We start from the raw sequence: 22099 nt of genomic DNA, 5'->3' as shown, positions 1-22099 counted from the left end.
ACATCCTGTATAGTGACAGTATCTGAAATAAAATTTAAATTTTGAAAGCAGTGAAGCTGACGGATTCACTTCAGGGCTTAAAATGCCTTCTACCTCTATTACATCAAGACAATGATTTTACTTGAATAATGAAGTTTCCTTGAATTAATCAAGGATATAAACTTTAATAATAAAGTAGTTTTAAGGACATGTTGCAATAAAGAATAAGCAAGAGGTTTTGTTGAAATATTTGCATTCTTTTGCATGGCATTACAGCTTGTGTTGTTATACCCACATACTAATATGTTTACTTTACATAGCAAATCGACTTTGTATCAAAACACACAAAAGCATTTTATTTCTTAAAACTATGAACATATCAACAATATGACTAAAATTAAACTTACCTTCCTTAATTCAACATTTCCAACTACCAAAATGTAATCTTAAAATTCTAATTACGTACAGCAGCGGTCGGCAACCTTTTAGCAGCCAAGGGCCACATAGTAGTTAACGATGTTGATGCGGGCCGCACTTTGTTAATATTTATGACTTTATCAGACATTGTCGTTTGTCAATATTACAAACAAAATAGCCAGGGAGGCTCGCGGGCCGCAAGTGACAGATTCACGGGCCGCATGCGGGCCGCGGGCCGCGGGTTGCCGACCGCTGACCTACAGCAAAATTCTTAGGCTCTCTCCCTTGGGACTGGCAGACCACTTAACATAAACCTTTAATATTTTCTTGCAACTGTAATGCTTTCCATCAGGTTAAGGCTGCAAGTTTGTCTAGATGCTATTAAAACAAAACTTAGGCTTTATAGACCGCGAGCCACGAACAGGTTTCCATGACCAATCGCCTCCCAGGCGATAACTCCTATAGTGGTTAACGGCTACGTATGATGAATCCTCGTGGACGTCAGCTGCCGCTCCGTTGGTGGGTTGAGGAATGGCAGCCACCGAAACACGTAAAAAAAAAAAATATTTTCAGTCATCGCCTCCCGTTTCATACTTTGCCAGATGATAGTTTAGGTGCTATTGTTAATAAAAACAATCGTCAGCCGGTTGTATCGCGGTGGAAACACCGTCAGCTGGTCACATGAACATGTAAAAAAAAATTTTTTTTTCAGTCATCGCCTCCCGCTTGATACTTTGTCAGATGATAGTTTAGGTGCTATTGTTAATAAAAAACATCGTCAGCCGGTTGTATCGCGGTGGAATCACCGTCAGCTGGTCACATGAACATGTAACAAAATTTTTTTTTTTCAGTCATCGCCTCCCGCTTGATACTTTGTCAGATGATAGTTTAGGTGCTATTGTTAATAAAACAAATCGTCAGCCGGTTGTATCGCGGTGGAATCACCGTCAGCTGGTCACATGAACATGTAAAAAAAATTTTTTTTTTCAGTCATCGCCTCCCGCTTGATACTTTGTCAGATGATAGTTTAGGTGCTATTGTTAATAAAAATAATCGTCAGCCGGTTGTATCGCGGTGGAATCACCGTCAGCTGGTCACATGAACATGTAAAAAAAAAATTTTTTTTCAGTCATCGCCTCCCGCTTGATACTTTGTCAGATGATAGTTTAGGTGCTATTGTTAATAAAAAAACTCGTCAGCCGGTTGTATCGCGGTGGAATCACCGTCAGCTGGTCACATGAGCATATCAAGCAAATAAATAAATAAATAAAATCTAATATATGTTCATGTGATCCAGATGTGTTTTTTAATTAACAATAGCACCAAAACTATCATCTGACAAAGTATCAAACGGGACGCGGACTGAAACCAATTATTTAGGTCTCTGTGCCTTCGCTTGAACCACTTACGAGATAACACCCTTGTAACTCAGACTGGGGCTTGCGATATCCGCCTATTTTTCGTATCCGGATATTTGGAATATTTATTATTTTAGTATACGGATATCCGGATAAAACGGATAATTCGAATACTTACTTTTTATTTCATAAAACCCAGATGAATTTAATAAAAAGTGTAATATAATACAATTTTATCTACACACATGTCATTAGTGCTCTATAATGCGTTCAGAAACCGTAGGAAATGACCAGCTTTATTACAACTAATTTTACTATGAGAACTTTCTTATCTGTGGTAGTAGGAAAATTTGTACTTTAATGTACATAATGTTATAGATTGTTGTAAGGTTATGAGTTTAAATTTGGAACAGCAGTCAATACTCAAGTGGGTCTCTATTCTAGTATCCATATAGGTATTAAAATAGTTATCGATACGAAACGTCAATTTAGTATGTTTTTTTATTATAAACCGCACGATATTTGATCTCGAGTGACATGAGATTAGGGACTTCATTCTTTTGTCTAGTAATTTAAAAAAACTACGGATGCGTGACATGCTTGAAAAAATGTTCATTCACCGCCATTTGATCTTTTAATTCGTTTTAAGTATGTGTTTAGATAAAGTAGTGTATGTAACTGTACATAATTAGGTATTAAAACATTCGTGTGATCCTATTAACAAACTCACTACCGTTCGTTTCTTAAACCCACGCTCGTATTTTAATGCCTCTCATTATGTAGCAGTCACATAAACTACTATTATCTACACAAGGCTGCGTACCAGCAAGTATTAAGCTATTTATGGCGTTCTACCTTTTCGCCGATGATTTGAAGTTGATGTGCAAGTGCAAACATACAGCTGGTGTAACCGCGCGTGAAGTTAGGTTAGTTAAGTTAGTACCTACGAATTATTGTGTTGATTTGCCACGTAATGGCAAAATTAAATTATACTCTCCAAAAACTAAAAATGAATTTCGGCAAAGATTTCATACACAACCTTTAATTGCCTGACTAGATTAGATATGGTTTTTCGAACAGGTGATACAAACTATACCACTACATAGTATAAAACAAAGGCGCTTCCCGCTGTCTGTCTGTCTGTCTGTCTGTATGTATGCTTAGATCTTTAAAATTACGCAACGGATTTTGATGCGTTTTTTTTTAAATAGATAGAGTGATTCAATAGGAGGGTTTATGTATAATTTGTTACCCGTGCGAAGCCGGGGCGGGTCGCTAGTTAGTAATAATTTACTAGGTTATGGCGATACTTCAACCCTCAATTTAATATTGGCAGTCTGCGCTGCGAAATTCATTTCTTGATAGGGGTTTTGATAATATTTAGAGAATCGAATATCTTCTAAGTGTTAGTCCAGTCTCTTCTTGTTGAGATTTTACATTGCATTTAAAGTCAATCAAGGTTTTCATTACAGATTTATTCAAATAGAAAATGCTAAAACCTTCTTTATCGTTTGCTAAACCCTACTGCATTTCGTTCGGCAGTTCAATATCAACCGAAGTCCTCCTCCGTTGGACTCGTTTTAGTTCTGTTCGCCCTTTGTTAATAACGTAAGTATTCGGACGCTAACAATAATAACAGCAAATCATGTTTGACAAGAACACGGTACAAAGTACGCTCAAAGTTACTTTTACGGAGCTAGGTCGATCTGCATAAGAATATTGACGAAGAGTCGGCAATCAAGAAGTAATATTTCAATAAACAGTTTATATAACGTAAAAATGTATCCAAATAAATAAAATCAACCGAAAACGTGAATACTATTATAAATTTCAAAGTTTTTAACATAGTTTTCTTAAAATTTGTAGTATCACTTAATCTAAATACGGATATTAAATTGGACGGATATCCGGATATCCGGATTGCAAGCCCTAACTCAGACATAATCAAGCGAATTCATCAACTAGTAGCGACATTTATCGCGCCACTCAAGTAATAATACCGCCCGGTTGCCAGCACTCGGCTGCTTTCACCTCGGTACCATATAAGCCGGCAAGGCCCTTAGCGGTGGTTCAAGCTTCGGCAGGAACCTAAATATCCGTTTTTTACCCTTCGGGGGAAAACGGTTCTATTTAGGTCTCCGTGCCTTCGCTTGAACCACTTATACGTGTTTAAACCTCTGCCGGCGCGGGCCCGGGCGTACTGTGACTGTTAATATTTATGCAAAAATCACATAATGAGAATATGGGCCTGAAATTTATTCCGTATTGAAATAATAAAGGATTGTTTGCGTCAACCTTTAAGTAGATTTTCATCATATGGATTTACCGATAGATGAGACAATTCTTAGCACTGACTTGCCACATAAGTTAAACATTGCCACTATAAAACTACTTGAATTTTTATATAAAACAAAACGGTTTGACTATTACTTGAATGACTTTTCCTTAAATTATTATTAAAGACATAATCTTATATGAACCCGAATGTACTATCTTACGCAAATAAATAAATTATGAATTTAGTACGTGTAGGTTGTACACATTTTTGTGTAACCACTATCTGAGTAGTAGTTCTGATGCTTGTAAAATAAACCTCATAAGTGAATTTTACATCAAACCCGTTCAGACTACCTCTGATGCTTTCTTTACAACAACCCACTTGGTGATAAAAAGGTTTTGTTGTATTATGTAATGATATTATTTTAAGAAAATAATTATAATAAAATACTACTTGTCTGTTGCTTAACCACAAATAATAGCACTGCCGGCCCATCGAAAAACCTGTTTTAAATTTGTAACTAATAGGAAAAGCTTGGGTCCTCTTTTAACATATTTTATATAAGTTTAATGTAAATTGGTAACTTGTATCATACTCATACTAATACTTTATTGGTAATAGGTGATTACATGTCAACTTACATAGCTAGTACAAATAATAGGGATGTAACGATACATGATTTTGCCGATACGATACCGATACCGATATTTAAAGTAAATAATCGGCGATACCGATACCGATACCGATATCGATAGCCTGGTAGTTAGTTAATAAATCAAATAAAATTCAATGTTAATAATTTATTGTTAAATGAGAAAAATACTAAATTTATTAAGTTTGTCACTAGTAGTAACGTTAGGCATGTGCAAACAAGTGTCATTGTGAAGGATGAGGAATTCGAATTAGTTGATAGTACAGTTTTTCTTGGTATAACTTTAGATTCTAAACTCCAGTGGGGTCCCCATATTGCTACTCTTTCGAATAGACTGAGTTCTGCAGCTTTTGCAGTGAGCAAAATCCGTCAGTTAACTGATGTGAAAACAGCTCGATTAGTATATTTTAGTTACTTCCATAGCATTATGGCATATGGTATTTTACTGTGGGGTGGTGCTTCAGAGATAAATACCATTTTTGTTCTGCAGAAGAGGGCTATTCGAGCAATATACAAAATGAACCATAGAGACTCACTTAGAGATAAATTTAAGGAAATTGACATAATGACAGTGCACTGTCAATACTTTATGAGAATATTCTGTATGTACATAAAAAGATTGTAAATTTTAGAAAAAATTGTGAAATTCATAATATTAATACTAGAAATAAACATAAGCTCGCAGTGCCCTTCACTCGGCTCCATAAAATTAAAAAACCATTCATGGGTAATTGTGTGAGATTTTATAATAAACTTCCAAATCATATTACTGAATTATCTATTAATAAATTTAAGAATTATGTAAAGCGTAAACTTATTTCTAAAGCGTATTATACTATACCACACAAGACTACATGAATGATAAAACAACGTGGGATTAATTTTTATTCGAAATGATTATTTATTTATTAGGTATATTTGATTAACGATGAGGAAATTAATATTCCGAATATTCCGATGTTTGTACTTCTTTTGTGTTTTTTATTTATTTGACATTTAGATTTTATTCTAGAAACATTCTAGACTAGTATTTTTTATACAATTTTTTTTTCATGTTTGACGATCCTTTTGTGAAATTCTTAAATTTGTGTTAAATTAGAGTTGTATAATAATCCAATATTATTATGGAATAATAACATCAATAAATTGCTCCGATAATTAGCTTAAGATAATTTATAAGTATGTTACGATTCATAAGTGCTTGTTGCTAGGCCTACATGAATAAAGTATATTTTGACTATTGACTATTGAAATAAATTAATAATTATATCCTTTATATGCATAAAACATACTTATGTTCAATAGACATTTGATTTTAAGAAGTGTGAAAAACTGAAAAATAAAAACAAAGAAAAATATATTCCTATTAGCAAAATAGCACGATTATAGCAGCTTCACTGTTACGTTGAGTAAGTAATCTATCGTAGTAAAACTTACGTAAGTTTTGACACATCAAGTTAAAATTGAGGTGAAGAATATTCTTGCTCAATAAAATACCTTACTGTGGGTTGTTTACATTTTGTTATGATATCGGGTGTATTTAAATCGGCGATGCCGATATATCGGCCTGCCGATTATATCGGCCGATATATTGTATCGGTATCGGTATCGTTACATCCCTTTGTCAAATAACATAATAAAAACAAAAATTACAAAGTATTCTAAATATTAAAGTTGATTCGCTACTTGCGTAGTTTTATATTTTCATTCATTTACGTTAATATTTCGCAGTCAGAAATTCTTCTATATTATAGAACGACCGCTCAACAAGCCAAGTTTTAAGTTTGTTATTAAAGAGTAACAAACTAAGTGCGTCTGTTATTATTGCTGGAAGGTTATTATACACGGAGGGGCCCATGACGTGTATAGTTTTTACTCTCTTTGCTAAGCTACGGGGCACCGCTGCTAGTTTTTGTCCGTATCGTGTAATCCGGTCGCTATTGTCGGCCCGTCTGGGGTATTTATCTAAATTCTCTCGCGTGTATAAGGCTGTTTGCAGTATCAATAGACCCGGCAACGTGATAATAGGTCAGATGTAATGTAATATGTTTTTTTAATGTGGACAAATACCCAAATATTGACATTATTTAGATTTAGACATTAATAGTTATTGACTAGGTATACCAGCTTTATTTGTACATAGCCCATTACATAAGGACAACATATTCCGTAAATGTGTAAGAAATTATGTACATGATGTGTTTATTTGCGAAAATAATTTAATATTATTTCGAATCGAGCACTCCTCTGCCTAAAAGTAGCGTCAGAAGTGAAGAAGACAATACACTTCACGATTTAATGTATACGTTATTAACTAGTAACAATTCTCAGCAACCTAGTAATAGTTTCAACTGAGCCGATACTACATCCTATAGAGGTACCTTAAGTCAACGCACAGTATCATAGATATAAAGATACACCAAGTCAATAACTATTATTGTCTAAATATTGACAATATTTGGGTATTTGTCCACATTAAAAAACATATTACATTACATCTGACCAATGATACATCTTACCATTTACATTAAATTGATAGAATACGTTAAACCAGAGAGGACCCAAGCTTTTCCTATTAGTAACAAATTTAAAATAGTTTTTTAGATGAGCCGAAAGTGCTATTATTTGTGTTTAAGCAATAGACAAGTAATATTTTATTATTATTTTTTTTGTGAAATAATATCATTACATAATACAACAAAACCTTTTTATCAGTGGTGTATCAGCTAGTGGGTTGTTGTATCATCAGAGGTAGTCTGAATGGGTATGATGTAAAATTCACTTGATGAGGTTTACTTTACAAGCATCAGAACTTCTACTTCAGATAGTGGTTACACAAAAATGTGTACAACCTACACGTACCTACTTATAATTCATAATGAATTTATTTGCGTAAGATAGTACATGCAGGTTCATATAAGATTATGACTTTAATAATCATTTAAGGAAAGGTAAATCAACTAAAAGTCAAGCCGTTGTTTTATATAAAAATTCAAGTACTTTTATAGTCGCAATATTTATCTTCTGTGGCAAGTCAGTGCTAAGAATAACCTCATATATCGATAATTCTAAATGATGAAAATCTACTTAAAGGTTGACGCAATCAATCCTTTATTTATTATGTCAATACGGAATACATTTCAGGCCCATATTCTCATTATGTGATTTTTGCATAAATATTAACAGTCACAGTACGCCCGGGCCAGCGCCGGCAGAGGTTTAAACACGTCTCATAAGTGGTTCAAGCGAAGACACGAAGACCTAAATAGAACCGTTTTTCCCCCGAAGGGTAAAAAACGGATATTGAGGTGAGGCCGACGCTTGAACCACCGCTAAGGGCCTTGCCGGCTTATATGGTACTGAAGAGAAAGCAGCCGAGCGCTGGCAATCTCGTAAGTGGTTCAAGCGAAGGCACGGAAACCTAAATAATTGGTTTTAGTCATCGCGTCCCGTTTGATACTTTGTCAGATGATAGTTTAGGTACTATTGTTAATAAAAAACATCGTCAGCCGGTTGTATCGCGGTGGAATCACCGTCAGCTGGTCATATGAACATATATTAGATTTTATTTATTTGCTTGATATGTTCATGTGACCAGCTGACGGTGATTCCACCGCGATACAACCGGCTGACGATGTTTTTTATTAACAATAGCACCTAAACTATCATCTGACAAAGTATCAAGCGGGAGGCGATGACTGAAAAAATATTTTTTTTTTACATGTTCATGTGACCAGCTGACGGTGATTCCACCGCGATACAACCGGCTGACGATCTCTTTTATTAACAATAGCACCTAAACTATCATCCGACAAAGTATCAAGCGGGAGGCGATGACTGAAAAAAAAAATTTTTTTTACATGTTCATGTGACCAGCTGACGGTGATTCCACCGCGATACAACCGGCTGACGATTCTTTTTATTAATAATAGCACCTAAACTATCATCTGACAAAGTATCAAGCGGGAGGCGATGACTGAAAAAATATTTTTTTTTTACATGTTCATGTGACCAGCTGACGGTGATTCCACCGCGATACAACCGGCTGACGATTTGTTTTATTAACAATAGCACCTAAACTATCATCTGACAAAGTATCAAGCGGGAGGCGATGACTGAAAAAAAAATTTTTTTTTACATGTTCATGTGACCAGCTGACGGTGATTCCACCGCGATACAACCGGCTGACGATTCTTTTTATTAATAATAGCACCTAAACTATCATCTGGCAAAGTATCAAACGGGAGGCGATGACTGAAACCAATTATTTTAAATTTTAGATTGTATTTATTTATTTGCTTTATAAATTCATGTGACCAGCTGACGGTGATTCCACCGCGATACAACCGGCTGACGATTTTTTTTATTAACAATATCACCTAAACTATCATCTGACAAAGTATCAAGCGGGAGGCGATGACTGAAAAAATATTTTTTTTTTACATGTTCATGTGACCAGCTGACGGTGATTCCACCGCGATACAACCGGCTGACGATTTGTTTTATTAACAATAGCACCTAAACTATCATCTGACAAAATATCAAGCGGGAGGCGATGACTGAAAAAAAAATTTTTTTTTACATGTTCATGTGACCAGCTGACGGTGATTCCACCGCGATACAACCGGCTGACGAGTTTTTTTATTAACAATAGCACCTAAACTATCATCTGATAAAGTATCAAGCGGGAGGCGATGACTGAAAAAAAAAAATTTTTTTACATGTTCATGTGTACAGCTGACGGTGATTCCACCGCGATACAACCGGCTGACGATTGTTTTTATTAACAATAGCACCTAAACTTTCATCTGACTAAGTATCAAACGGGAGGCGATGACTGAAAAAAAAATTTTTTTTTACGTGTTTTGGTGGCTGCCATTCCTCAACCCACCAACGTCGCGGCAGCTGACGTCCACGAGGGTTCATCATATATGCCCGTTAACCAGTATACGAGTTTTCACCCGGGAGGCGATGACTGACGAAATTTGCGCCTGGCTCGTGGACCATTAGTTAGACTGACATATTTTACTTACCAAATATACTTATTAAAAAGCATTATGAAATGACTGTTTGTTTTTTGAATAAATAAAAAATAAATAAATGTATGTAATGAATATAATTACACCCCATATTAAAAACATTTTAAAATATAAACTAAATTCTTAGAAAATTTTATTCATATTAACATCTTCATGAATGAATGAATGAATGAATGCGCATTTTAGTTTATTGGAGGCTCAAGGTTGCTTCTAATAAAACTTCAAACTTTTGAGCAATCAATTAGTCATTGGCAATATTGGCATCATTAAATTTTTATGACCACAACCAATTGTCGGATATTGAAGCAATAATGCCCGTGATCAAGGGGGTCAATGTTACAACTATCTGTAAATCAAGCAAATATCACCTTTCACTACTTAGCTTTAAGATTTGTTTCTCTCTTAAGGCTATAAATAGAGGAGCCAGTTTAACCTACACTTAGGCACAAATGTGTAGGTGTAAGTGATAATCTTTAATGCACATTTCCTGTTTTCATAGGGCAGTATCTAATCTTTTCCATGCGTAATAATGCTCTATATACCTATAGTTGTATTATCGCTCTCTTCTTTCTAATAAATGAAATTCATTTTTATTATTACAATCGCATAAATGCGTTTTGTCTTGCCTGTTCAAAGATTATGTGCAAAATAAACCAATGGAGTTCTCTGGTACCTATACGGTCAAAATGTCTGTAAATCCGATTACGTGAAGTGATTACGTCGCTCGTGTTCTCGCATACCAGTGAAGTGTACACAGATACGTTGACCGTGTGCCTTCGCAAAATAGCGCGTGAGTTGGTTCAAGATCGGCGTCTATTTTATTCTGAGAGAATACGAACTTTACAATATAATATGCTGCGTGTGCGTACTTACCGTGTGCATTTACTGCGTAGCCAGTGAATAAAGCAGACAGTTTTTAACTGTCTGGGTTTTAGAAATACCTTAATGACCTGGGTACGTCCGATTTCAGTAACCTTGCTTGAATTGACCTTTTGTAACTCAGATACTGAAATAATAGAACAATACTTTACGTTTGGCTTTGTTATGGCCGATTGGACTGTCAACAGAGCATTGTGGCTAATAAACGTAAACTATCAGATAGACTTGTAACACGCAGACTGTCTGTAAGCCAGGAGTATCCAGTGAAGGTTAGTCCAGTGACTTCATGCAATCGGTCGGATACCCACAGAAAACTCCATTAGGCCTGGTGGCCGTTGCCTGCACTCGAGGCAAGTGCTAAGAGGCCAAAGTTAATTATTAATTAAATTAACTTATGAATACAAAGAACCAAGTTACTTCGAAGACTTGAAGACTTTATTTGAGTGCAAATTACGATACGCAGGATCCATTTAAGTTATTTCTTTACTCAATAGTTGGTATCATTAGAAACTATCCACAGGGGCCAAACAGATGTAAAATTCAAATATTTTTATGGATTGGTCTTTCTCTGGATGGATTTGTCTTCGATCTGTCTTTGTAACGTTTTTAAAAGTACCTAGATGATTTAACTACAAAGTCCGACGAAGTGAAATAGTGCCTAGTGACTCTAAAACAGTGGCCTATGCATAATTATTAGAATTATTACATGAGTTCTGATTATTAGAATTAGAAATATCATGCTTCAAGAAACCTGATATTTCTAGCTGCGGTCTAATAATTATGCATACGACACTGTTCTAGAGAACCTGCACTAAAATGTCACCCCGCTTGCCCCTCGCCCACGCGCCAGATACCCAAGCGCAGCGCACTCGCTCCCGAAGTCCCGAACCCACGGTTTTTATGCTCGAACTTTATTCAATTCAATTCAATTTATTTATTTTAAAAGACAACAATGGCCCATAATGGTTAGTAACAATTAAGATTAAAAACTAAGTGTTAGTGGAACAAAAACAGAAAGCGATTTAAAACATAAACAGACACCAATAACAACCTATCACCTAGTAGCGGTTATGACACACTCAAAACCATCTCCAAAGGTGCATGAATCTATATCCGACCTAAGTATTTACCATTCGTGCCGTTAAATTCGGGGACACTGGTATTGTAATAGGGATTATAGGGACTCGTACTGCCTACCTATACACTGTAGAGTAGGGGAGCAAAATGCAATATCGCATAGCAACCTAAGCCCGTTTATTTAAAATTTAGTACGCCATAGTTAAAACTCTATAAATTGATAGGTTTTAGGTTAGGCTAGGTAGGGAGATCACAGAAAGAGGAAAAACCGCATATACATTATAAACTGTGAAGCACTGGTTAGCTCTGTGTTGGTAATTTCTTCTGTTGTATCGTGTAACAACCTTTGATTTCAAATATTACGGACGTCGTCAATTCTACCACAGCACTGCTGCATGCGCCGTTCTCCTCAACTGTTACTTAACTTAATACCTTAACCTGTCAGCTCCCAAGGGCTCAAATTTGAGCCAGAACGCTTATGGTGACGTCACACACGTGGGAACTCACGGGTTAATACTCTATCTATTGTATAGGTATAACGAGTAAATGTATTCTGCTATTTTATTGCAATTAATGCATTAGAAGTATTAGAACAGAATAAACATTAGTAGGTACAGGTATACCTCGGTCAGGGTCTCACAATGGCCCTGCCTCAAGGAAAATGACGTAATAGGTTATATGACAGCAGCAACTATTCCTCCCGAGTCTCGACTTCCTCATTGAATTTAAAGAGTCGAAGTAATTTTTCAGTTAAGTGTCATTTATAATATAATAACAAGTATCACAATCATGTAGTTTTACAGTTGCATGCGATTATATCACTGCGACTGCCTAATCGCAGTGCGCGCGCGCCGCCGCTAACGCAACGAGCGTGCGTTTATGTAATGCCTTAACCCAATTATTAAGGCGGCGCGAACTACTACCATCACAATTACTGATTTGTGATGATTACAATCGTATTTAACGCGATTGCTATCACGCTTTATGAAGGGTAGGAAGCGGCTTTATTGACCCAGTTGTTTTAATATATACATTTATTTTTAATTAAATGTTAATGAGAAATTGTTTTTACAAAATTTGTAATTTAAATCGATTTATGTTGAAGTAAAATTAATTTGCCATACTTGCAATCTACATGACCTGGTTTGCTGTAGGTGAAATAAAATTGTTCTGACGTTGTGTTCTGGTTAGCGTTAAAATGCTCGCTTGCAGTTTGTCACAGCTTCAAATTACCGATTCTGCTAATGTCTCTGATACTAGATGTAATATGTTATTAATGTTGATGACATAAGGCGTAAATTCCGATTGATTTTGTTCTGTATTAATTTGCAAAGTCAAGATGTATTAATAAGCTTTGCTTTGCTTTGAATATATTAAACCGGTTAATTTTCAATTTGTGCATTATGCTGACATAATTCAGGATTTCGCTTATTTTAAATTTAATCCGTGATTCGTATAATTTGAAATCAGCGGAGGCAGAACACAAGATCCTTGATATCTCTTGAATGTGCGTATCCGTTAGCAGGAAGCGTCTAATTCAGATTTTCTCTAATGTTGGTACAGCACTGTCAACTCACAGACATAAATATGTATACACATTCTCATCTTATGTCGTTGGAATAGGCTGAGAATGCTGACATTGTGCATGACTATTTATGACCGTGAATATATTTACAGTCTCTATAGTCTGTCTGAGAACTTTCCAGACGGTTCTTAATTTGTTGTTTACGTTATTACGATATCGACCTCACAAGATCAAAATTGAATAAGCGAATAAACTTAATGATGTCTAAGTTTAGTTTTTTTTCTTTTCATACGTCGAAAATTCGATAAATCAGATTATAACCACCAGATGTAAGACAATTATGTATGAGTAACAACTACATTAATCGCTTACATAGACGCTTGCTATGCTATGTTGTGATAAAAGTGGTACATGTAAACTTCCGGTGGTCTTTATCGGCTGCAGCCGTTACTACATCATTCCGTATCCGCTCTTGCTAACGACATTAGATTTCCGTCACAAAAATTGACTGAAGGTTTCTGTATGTGTCCGCAGCTTAAAGTTATCGGTCCCAACCTCCCAACTAAGACAACAACGACTTTGTATGGTGAGCGACAGTAGAAAGTGTTCGAATCGTGGAGGATGTGCAGCGCAACCACGTTAAGAATCACGTTGCAATGGTTGCATAAGCAGCGACCTTAAAATAGCTGCAGCCTTGCCTGAAAACTCCGTTAACCCTCTACGAAATCAGATAATGAAAGTCCGTTTCTATTCCACTCAACACCTCGCTTAGAGAGTCTGACTTGAATAAGAATAAACTCGAATGTTTATTTGAAAATTAGCACCACGTTATGGCGCATATGGCTTTTACTTACAATAAACTGTTACTCGTACACGTTTGTCACGAAATTTAGGATGCTAGTGAAAGTGTAGGATCATCGGTTTGCATCTCGACTGGGTAGGTAACCTTAATTTCGTTAGTAACTAAGTAGAGTTCCGTGTCGTGACTTGTCATAAATAACTGCATCAGTGCCACGGCCTTAGTCATCTTGAAGACGATATTATCAAGAGGCACTTAGACGAAGGCGCGTCAGCAGGGGTGTTATTTCGATCGGTTACAGAGTGCAGGCGACTCGAACGCTCAGTCTCAAACTAATGTAATATTTATTCAACAATAGCTGCCCGTACGATTTGGAGCACTGTTATGGGCTACTTTCCGTTGCACTAGTTTATCGCTTGGCTAGGACATTATTATTGTAATCCGAGAAAAAATATTACGCCATGTGAGCGTTCAGTGCCTCCGAATTCCGATATCCGTGTAAACCTATGTAAACAAATTTAAATGCGAGAATAATGCGGCAACGCGTAAAGTAGTCGAGCAAGCTAACATTTCTAACAGTTCCTCCTACGTGTTTTGTCACCGCGTGGTTATGCAGGTTGGCCGACTTTTGGCGAAACGTTGTTTTTAAATACCTACGCGAATGTTTGCGATTAAACTCGATTTCGCTTACCGGTCGTGTTTCGGTATTAAAGATATTTGTTTAATGCTAAATTATGAAAACGGTACTCCGCCCCGCATTCTCTTGTGCTTGGTCACCTGCTGCGTTACGGTTACAGTTTAATTTGTATCTACTGTTACAGTTATTATGTGAATAAGCATGTTCACATAATTAGATATGTGGTTATACCCATACCTATCGATTCAGTTTCTCAGAAATTACGGAATATCATTCGATATTTACGACTAAATAGTTTATTGGTTGAGGAAAACAGCGAAAGGAAACCGATCTAATCTTATCAAAACATCTAGGTATTGTTTGATCTCTTGTGTTGTACTATCAGAATTACCTATACCAATTTCGTTAAAACTTATAATTGGGTAAAGTAAGTGCCTCAACTTAAGTACAGAAAAACTGTACAGAAAAGTGGATACTTAAGTTAGGGCACTGACATCGACAGCACACCAAATCCTGGTAAAAAGATAAAGCTTTCATACAGTGCTCCTTTATGATACAAAATGAAGAGAACGAATGGATGGAGAATGGATGGATGTTCATGTTAACATGGAGAAATTAAAAGTAGCTATAAAAGCGAACTTCGGGATCGTTTGGAATGCAACGCGGAAAACGCTAAGAAGAGGAGGAAGAAGGCATCATGCACATATGCATATTTATGTTATGATAGGTACAATAATAATCCGTTTAGCGCGATGTCATCCGCCTATATGCCATTGATGAACGTAAGTTAGCACCTAATTAACGCTATTGTGTTCTAGGTCTGTCGAAGGTTGCATGTGCAATTGTGATGAACTGTGCGTACATGCGACATTAATTCTTGAGTTTAATTAACTTGTATGTTCCTTTAGAGTTCCTTTTAGAGGTAAATAGAGGCCTTGTAATAAATCTAAAAAGGTAGTCAGAATACTTTGCCTAAGCAAATTTTGTGTGTTTGTGTCACCTGCGTCGGCGATATGCCGTCACCGGGACCAATTTGCGAGCGAACTGATTTTAATCGGAATGAAACCATTAATACCGGTGTGAACTGTATCGGTAATAAAACTCCATTAGAGCAATGTGACCGCGCCAATAATGTGCCGCTGAAGTAGCACTCAATAAAATGTGGACAAGGACGTTTCAGGCGGTGTGAAACCAATTCTTGCCTATCTGTACAGGGTGCGCAGCCAACATGCCAACCGCTTACGCTCAGCAGCGGAACGAAACGCAACTATCACTGGCGCACTAATATGCTATAACATGATTAACATCCAAACTTAAGGGAGTTCGAAAAGGGCACAAAATGATATGTGCTGAGCACTAAAAGCCGATGAGACCGTGAATAGAACTAGCCAGATAGCATCATCGAAAAAAACCGTTGGAGAGATGTGAGAGACTGAGAGTGCATCGTGACAAAATAATGTCGTATCAATTATGCCAGCATCCTAAAACAGGAAATTAAACTATGTTTGACGAAGCGTAATTTTACAAATATATTATGTGTACATAATTACTCACATTTATAGACGGGTAAAAAAGGTAATAAAATAATTTGTCTCGATAGACCCGTCTATAAATGTGAGTTAATATGTGTTCAAAACGCGAAAGTAAAGATATTATATTATGTGTAACGTGTAACCCATTTGGCATCATTTTCCTGTTGACAAACGATATTATAATTATGTTTGAATTATATTCATCGAGTGATTTATTTCCTTGGTTTTATTGACTTGGATAATCCCCATGCTTATCCTACACATAAGTGTATAAAGTCAGAAAAAGAGCCCGTTAAAAAACTGTATTCTGGGCATAGTTAAGCCAGTAGTTATTTAATGATAAAGCTCAAACATATTTAAATTTGAAGGCGCACTCACGGCCTATTATATGAAGGGCCCTTCAAGGAACGACCTCGCCGTTCTGTATACATATATGTAGCGGCGGAAGTATGCTTACCGTGTACTTGGTTCTTGATTAATATTTGCTGTTCAATAGTGATTTAAAAATGTTACGTTGGCGTTGTGTATTCTCCGGTTACCTGTCTCGTTCTTGTAATAAATTGACTCCCACGGCTTTTTTCTCGTAATTAGTTACGTGAATTATTGTTTATCGAATGTTCCTGTCGTTGGCCTACGCGATGTGTGTTAAAGTTGTATAATTTTGTAAGTACTCGTATTACCTATAATGTGTCGCGCGCGCGACGGAAATACTCAAGCTCTTCATTACTTGTCAATCTACTAACAAATACAAGTAATTTCACATAGTCAAATGGTAACATGCATTACCGAATAAACCTCTTACACTCTTAAATGAACTGTTGTCGTAGGACTCGTAGGGTAGGTATGAGTATTGATAAGGTACCTACGCCTAGGTCTCTCGGGTATTGTTCATGTAGGACTTATTCTGTATTCGTGGAAAGATGCCCGCATGCAGGAGCATGCTCGGTGAAATGTGCAATGTACATGGTTGCACTGCAAGGTCTACTTGGCCTTGGCACGTAAATATATCGATCTATTTAACTACCTATACAATATAGATACAACATTGCATCTTCATACATTTAATTATTGTGTATGTTATAATACTGTTAACGCTTTAACTTGGGTCTGCCGCAATATGTGTAAAGTCAAACTCGTTATACTTACAGACCTAAAATTCTAAAAGCATAAAGATAGGAGATAGGATTAAACATTTTCAAGTATTCTCAATTCAAATGTAACTTCTAAATAGCTTTACAATGTTCTGTTCAAGAACAATGATAACATATATATATTCGTTTTCACGGAACACAGCTAAATTTCAGTTTCATAATGCGTTGTCTCGTAGGTAGGTGCCTAACCGGAAAACCGTGAGAATCCATACTCCACAGTCAAACGAACTCACTTTGATACGATATTTTATTATATTATTCATTTATTATTCATCGCGTAATGCTTCCTATGTAGGTAGATAAACAAGCCATGACTATGTCTAATACGGATTCCATAAATATATGTATTTTCGTTTCTTCAATTCGCATCAGCTTTATGTTAATGTAAGCGACATGTTGAGCTGGCGTTGCGTTCAATCCGCTCGTAGTCATACAAAAATGTACTAATGTTTTCCCTTACACTTTTTGCTATTATTGATAATTTGTTGAAAAATTAATTACCTAGGTTAGTACCTAGTAGATTAACTATACCTTTTTTTTTAGAAAGCAAACACATATTATTAGTATTATTACTTATACCTATGAAATTAAAAAAAAAATGATTTCGTACTCTATAAAAAGGCGTGTTAGAGCCTTAATGCCATCAACATAAAGGGAGGATTCCACCAGTGTGCGGCATTAGCATTTTTGTATTGAATATGATTGTGCCGCACAATGGCGCGCACTGGTGGAATCCCGACTTTAACGGTGCTTAATCTACCGAATGACGATGACGGTAGACGATGGGCCAGCTCCCATTCAAATACTTGTAATTCTAAAAAGTTAATTCACGCTGCATTATTTCCTCGTTTGAAGTCGACTTGTGTGCTTTATGATTCAGAAAACGACGATTTCACGAGTCGCCACTCGAGGCAGAACTGGTAGGAGTCACTTGCAAATGAGTTTTATTACAAGTCTACACGTTTATAAATTCAAACTAAATGAACATTATATGAAGTAAACAAGGAGCAGAATTACGAAAATGAAGTTGATATAATATGGATGTCTATGTAAATATATCATGTTTCAGTCAGATTGATTAAATGTCACACTCACACTTGGCTCCTAAATATTAGCGAGCGACTATTTTAATAACAAAAGTTAATGTGATAATTGGTCTTCTTTAAGCTTTTGTGTACTTACACTGTATAAAGCGGCACCTTTAATCGTCATGAGCTACTTGAGCGAGCGGTCCACAAAACGGGATGAATGGCTGTTATCAGTAGAACCAGCCCTAGTAGCACGGTCGCATTTTTATCATTTATCACCATGCCTGTCACGTTCTAACAAGTATGTAAGTGCGAAAGTGACGGGCTTAGTGATAGTGGATAAAAATGGATCCGTGCTGAGCCCGGGCGTGTCTCACTCCGCGATTTCGTCGCTTTGCTACAGGTAGCTAAAAGTACATCCGTTCGGCCCCAATTTTGGGGAAAGCCATAAGCCGCGCGTGGCGCTGTCGCCGCCTAGCGGCCATATCTGTGCTGATCGTAACAGACGCGTTTTGTTAGAGAGTGAGTCTTCTGTACTTAGTACTATTATTTATTCTGTGCTAGAACGAACTAGGCGTTAGATAGAACGCTTAAAAAGCTTCCCTTAATCAAACGGTCACATTCACATCAGCAGAACGCGGAACTCCAGATCGCTTTCTGTGTGCGCGGGCTAGAACATTGTAAAGCTATTTAGAAGTCACATTTGAATTGAGAATACTTGAAAATGTTTACTCCTATCTCCTATCTTTATGCAAATTATGCAATCCGAAAAATAAAGCGCAGAAAAAAAGCTTTCCTACGATGAGATGAATTAAGAAGTTAGAATAGCAAAATGTAATTAAATCTAATTACGTATATACCTTTATATGTATATACCTACATATACATATAGGTACCTATATGTATATGTAGGTATGTAATTATGGTTGTATTACATTTTGTTATTCTAACTTCTTAATTTATCTCATCATAAGAAAGCTTTTTTTCTACGCTTGATTTTTCGGATTGCATAATTTGCATATCATTGTATTTGATGGTTTTACTATCCTTCACTTCCCGGAATCATCCTATCGTGACGGGGCACATTGTGATTGTGACTGGAGGCTGCCAAACGGGATTCCCATGTTGTTAGAAGTGCCGCGTAACGCGCAAAAAATCTACACAGGGGAAACCCGACCCAAAACAGAACACCTACGTAGGTACGCACATCGTAGTTTTGTAATGTATGTTGTATGTAGATTCAACATACATTACAAAACTACGATGTGCGTAGCGAGAAAATTTGGGAGTGTTTCCAACTTTTTGTTGCCATTATAATAACATTGGTTACGTTTACGATTTATAACGTCAACCGGGGTGAATAGGGATGGCGGGGTGAATATGGAGAGCATTTACAAAGGTAAATGGAATCTAGAAGAAAGCTTCTAGATTCTAACGGAATGATATGGAAACAACGAAATTCAATTTTACAGTTGATAACTTTTTTCTCACTGTTTTTAAGCAGCGAAGTAACCTCTTTCGAGCGGCTAAGCTAAGGTGAAAATAATATACATATGTAGATAAGGTAGAATACATGTTCTACACGACCAGTTATTTAAAATTATAAAAATATTAATAAACGATGAGTGATCGTGCTTAGTGTAATAATGCAGCTATGGGCAAATAACTCACCTCCGGGTAAACTACGGTTTTCCTCAAAGGATAGCTAATATGCTTCAGGTCACGTTGTTTTTTCCTAGAAATGTTATTTTCAAATGCGCATTGTTTATTTAAAGTGCAGATGTTTCAAGTCGATGTAAAAAAATTACCGAATGTACTTAGCCATATACCTATATTCTACCTATTGTCTTTCCTATACATACTCGAATGTGACTCGAAAGTAAAAGATGAGTACCAAATAATGCTTCTGCTGCGCGATGAACCGTGCAACTATAGTTGCTAAAAAGAACGACGATTATCGAAACGAGTAGAATGTTTTAAGTTTAATGAGTGTGCAGTGTGCACAGATCACTTAACCGTTACAATTGGTAACTGTAGTAGTTTTTGCCAACCGTATACGGATCAGTGACTTGTCTGTCAAGTGTTCTATATACTATGTGCATACTCGTGTCATGATTTGAGCCGATGTACTTACATATTGGCAAATATTAACCAGTGGCCTATTCAATACGGTTGCATCAACACAATTTAACGGACCGATTATCGTGAATTATAGCGCTCGTTGTCTTATTTGTAATTATTACCTTCTTTAAATTGTGTACGGTTGTTTAGTATTTTACTGATAGGTTTTTGACGAAGATAAGCATCGTGATGAACCGTTTTTTTTTTTGAGGGGATATGCTTTACTCATACCACCGGTCTCAATTCAAATGCGAAACTTAATAGTTAATAGAGTACTTAAGAGTTAATAGTTCTTGCCTTAATATTTGTGATTATTTGAGAGCTAAGAGAAATAGGTTTCCCAAATGTATTTTTCCTACGTTTTTTCTAATCTGCAGTTGATGTTTTTGAATAGCTTCGTACCTATGTTAGTTCTTTCATAAAGTTAAAGCTTTGACTTTCTCTGCTCTCAACGAAACTAGGAAACGTTGAATGCACTTACGGCTACTGCATTTGCCTTGGGCACTGCAATTAAAAATATTAAAGTTTAAAAATAATTTTGTAAAAGCGTCGCTTTTGCCAAGGTTACTCGAAGCCCCATTGCCCGCTTACATTCGTGCTCTGTTTGTAGCTTTGGGGCATAAGCGTAGGATTCGCTTATTTATTCCTTTTATTTGGAATGGAACAGCAAAAAAAACGAATAAGATATCTACAAAAATTGCCTAAAATATAGTAAGATGCAATATCTAAATCAATACATAAGCAAAAAACACTATATAAATTATGAAATAGCTTGCGGGAACGTGAGTGTATCAGTTTGTGGGATTTTTTATTAATCAATGTTTGTGTTCATAAGAAACACGTAGGTAATAAGTATATTGGTAACTAGTTTGATGATTTTGAGTATTAAATCTCTAGGGCTTGAATGACATTTGTTAATTAAATCTTAATCATAATTCCACCAACAAAGCGAAAGTCTATCTATATAATCATAATTAAACATTAAAAGCACATTTGTGGTAGCAAATTGTACCTAATAAGGTGTATTAGGGTAACTTACAAAGCGGGTTAATTTGAAATGTGTATAGGTACATACTAAACTAAAGCTCTTTCTACTGTAGCAGAAGTAAGCAAGATGCCTTATACCAGCGGTCGCCAACCCGCGGCCCGTGAACCTGTCACTTGCGGCCCACGAGCCTCCCTGCCTATTTTGTATGTAATATTGACAAACAACAATGTCTGATAAAATCATAAATATTAACAAAGTGCGGCCCGCGTCAACTTCGTAAACTACTATGTGGCCCTTGGCTGCTAAAAGGTTGCCGACCGCTGCCTTATTCTAAACATTGGACTGCGTAAGTATTGCTAAGTGTGAAGTAGCGAAGATTCGGATTCGGCCAGTTTCGGAAAAGAATCATGTTTGGTTTCGGGCAAAAACGGCTGTATCTTTCGGCCGAGCCGAAACTTACGAAATGGTGTTATGCATCGTACTATGAAACTAAACTATGTGATAAAGACCAAAAATTGGAGGAAAAGCAGGACAACAATATTAATATACAGATGTATGTATCAGTACAGAAATTAATTGCTTTATTAGAAAACACAATTCCCCTAAATCATGGCGCCACTGGACGCACGACGCAGTCTT

At 36.4% G+C, this 22099-nt stretch overlaps 1 protein-coding gene across 1 annotated transcript in view; it reads left to right on the top strand.

The window, feature by feature from the left end:
• The window catches only part of LOC134656561 (E3 ubiquitin-protein ligase RNF19B-like), a 50025-nt gene that overhangs the window by 1324 nt on the left and 26602 nt on the right, over positions 1–22099 (top strand). The window lies entirely within an intron of this gene.

The sequence above is a fragment of the Cydia amplana genome, chromosome 2 (genome assembly GCF_948474715.1).
Source record: "Cydia amplana chromosome 2, ilCydAmpl1.1, whole genome shotgun sequence".
NCBI lineage: Eukaryota > Metazoa > Arthropoda > Insecta > Lepidoptera > Tortricidae > Cydia > Cydia amplana.
Note: the sequence above shows the minus strand (reverse complement) of the source record. Positions and strands in the feature narration are given on the sequence as shown.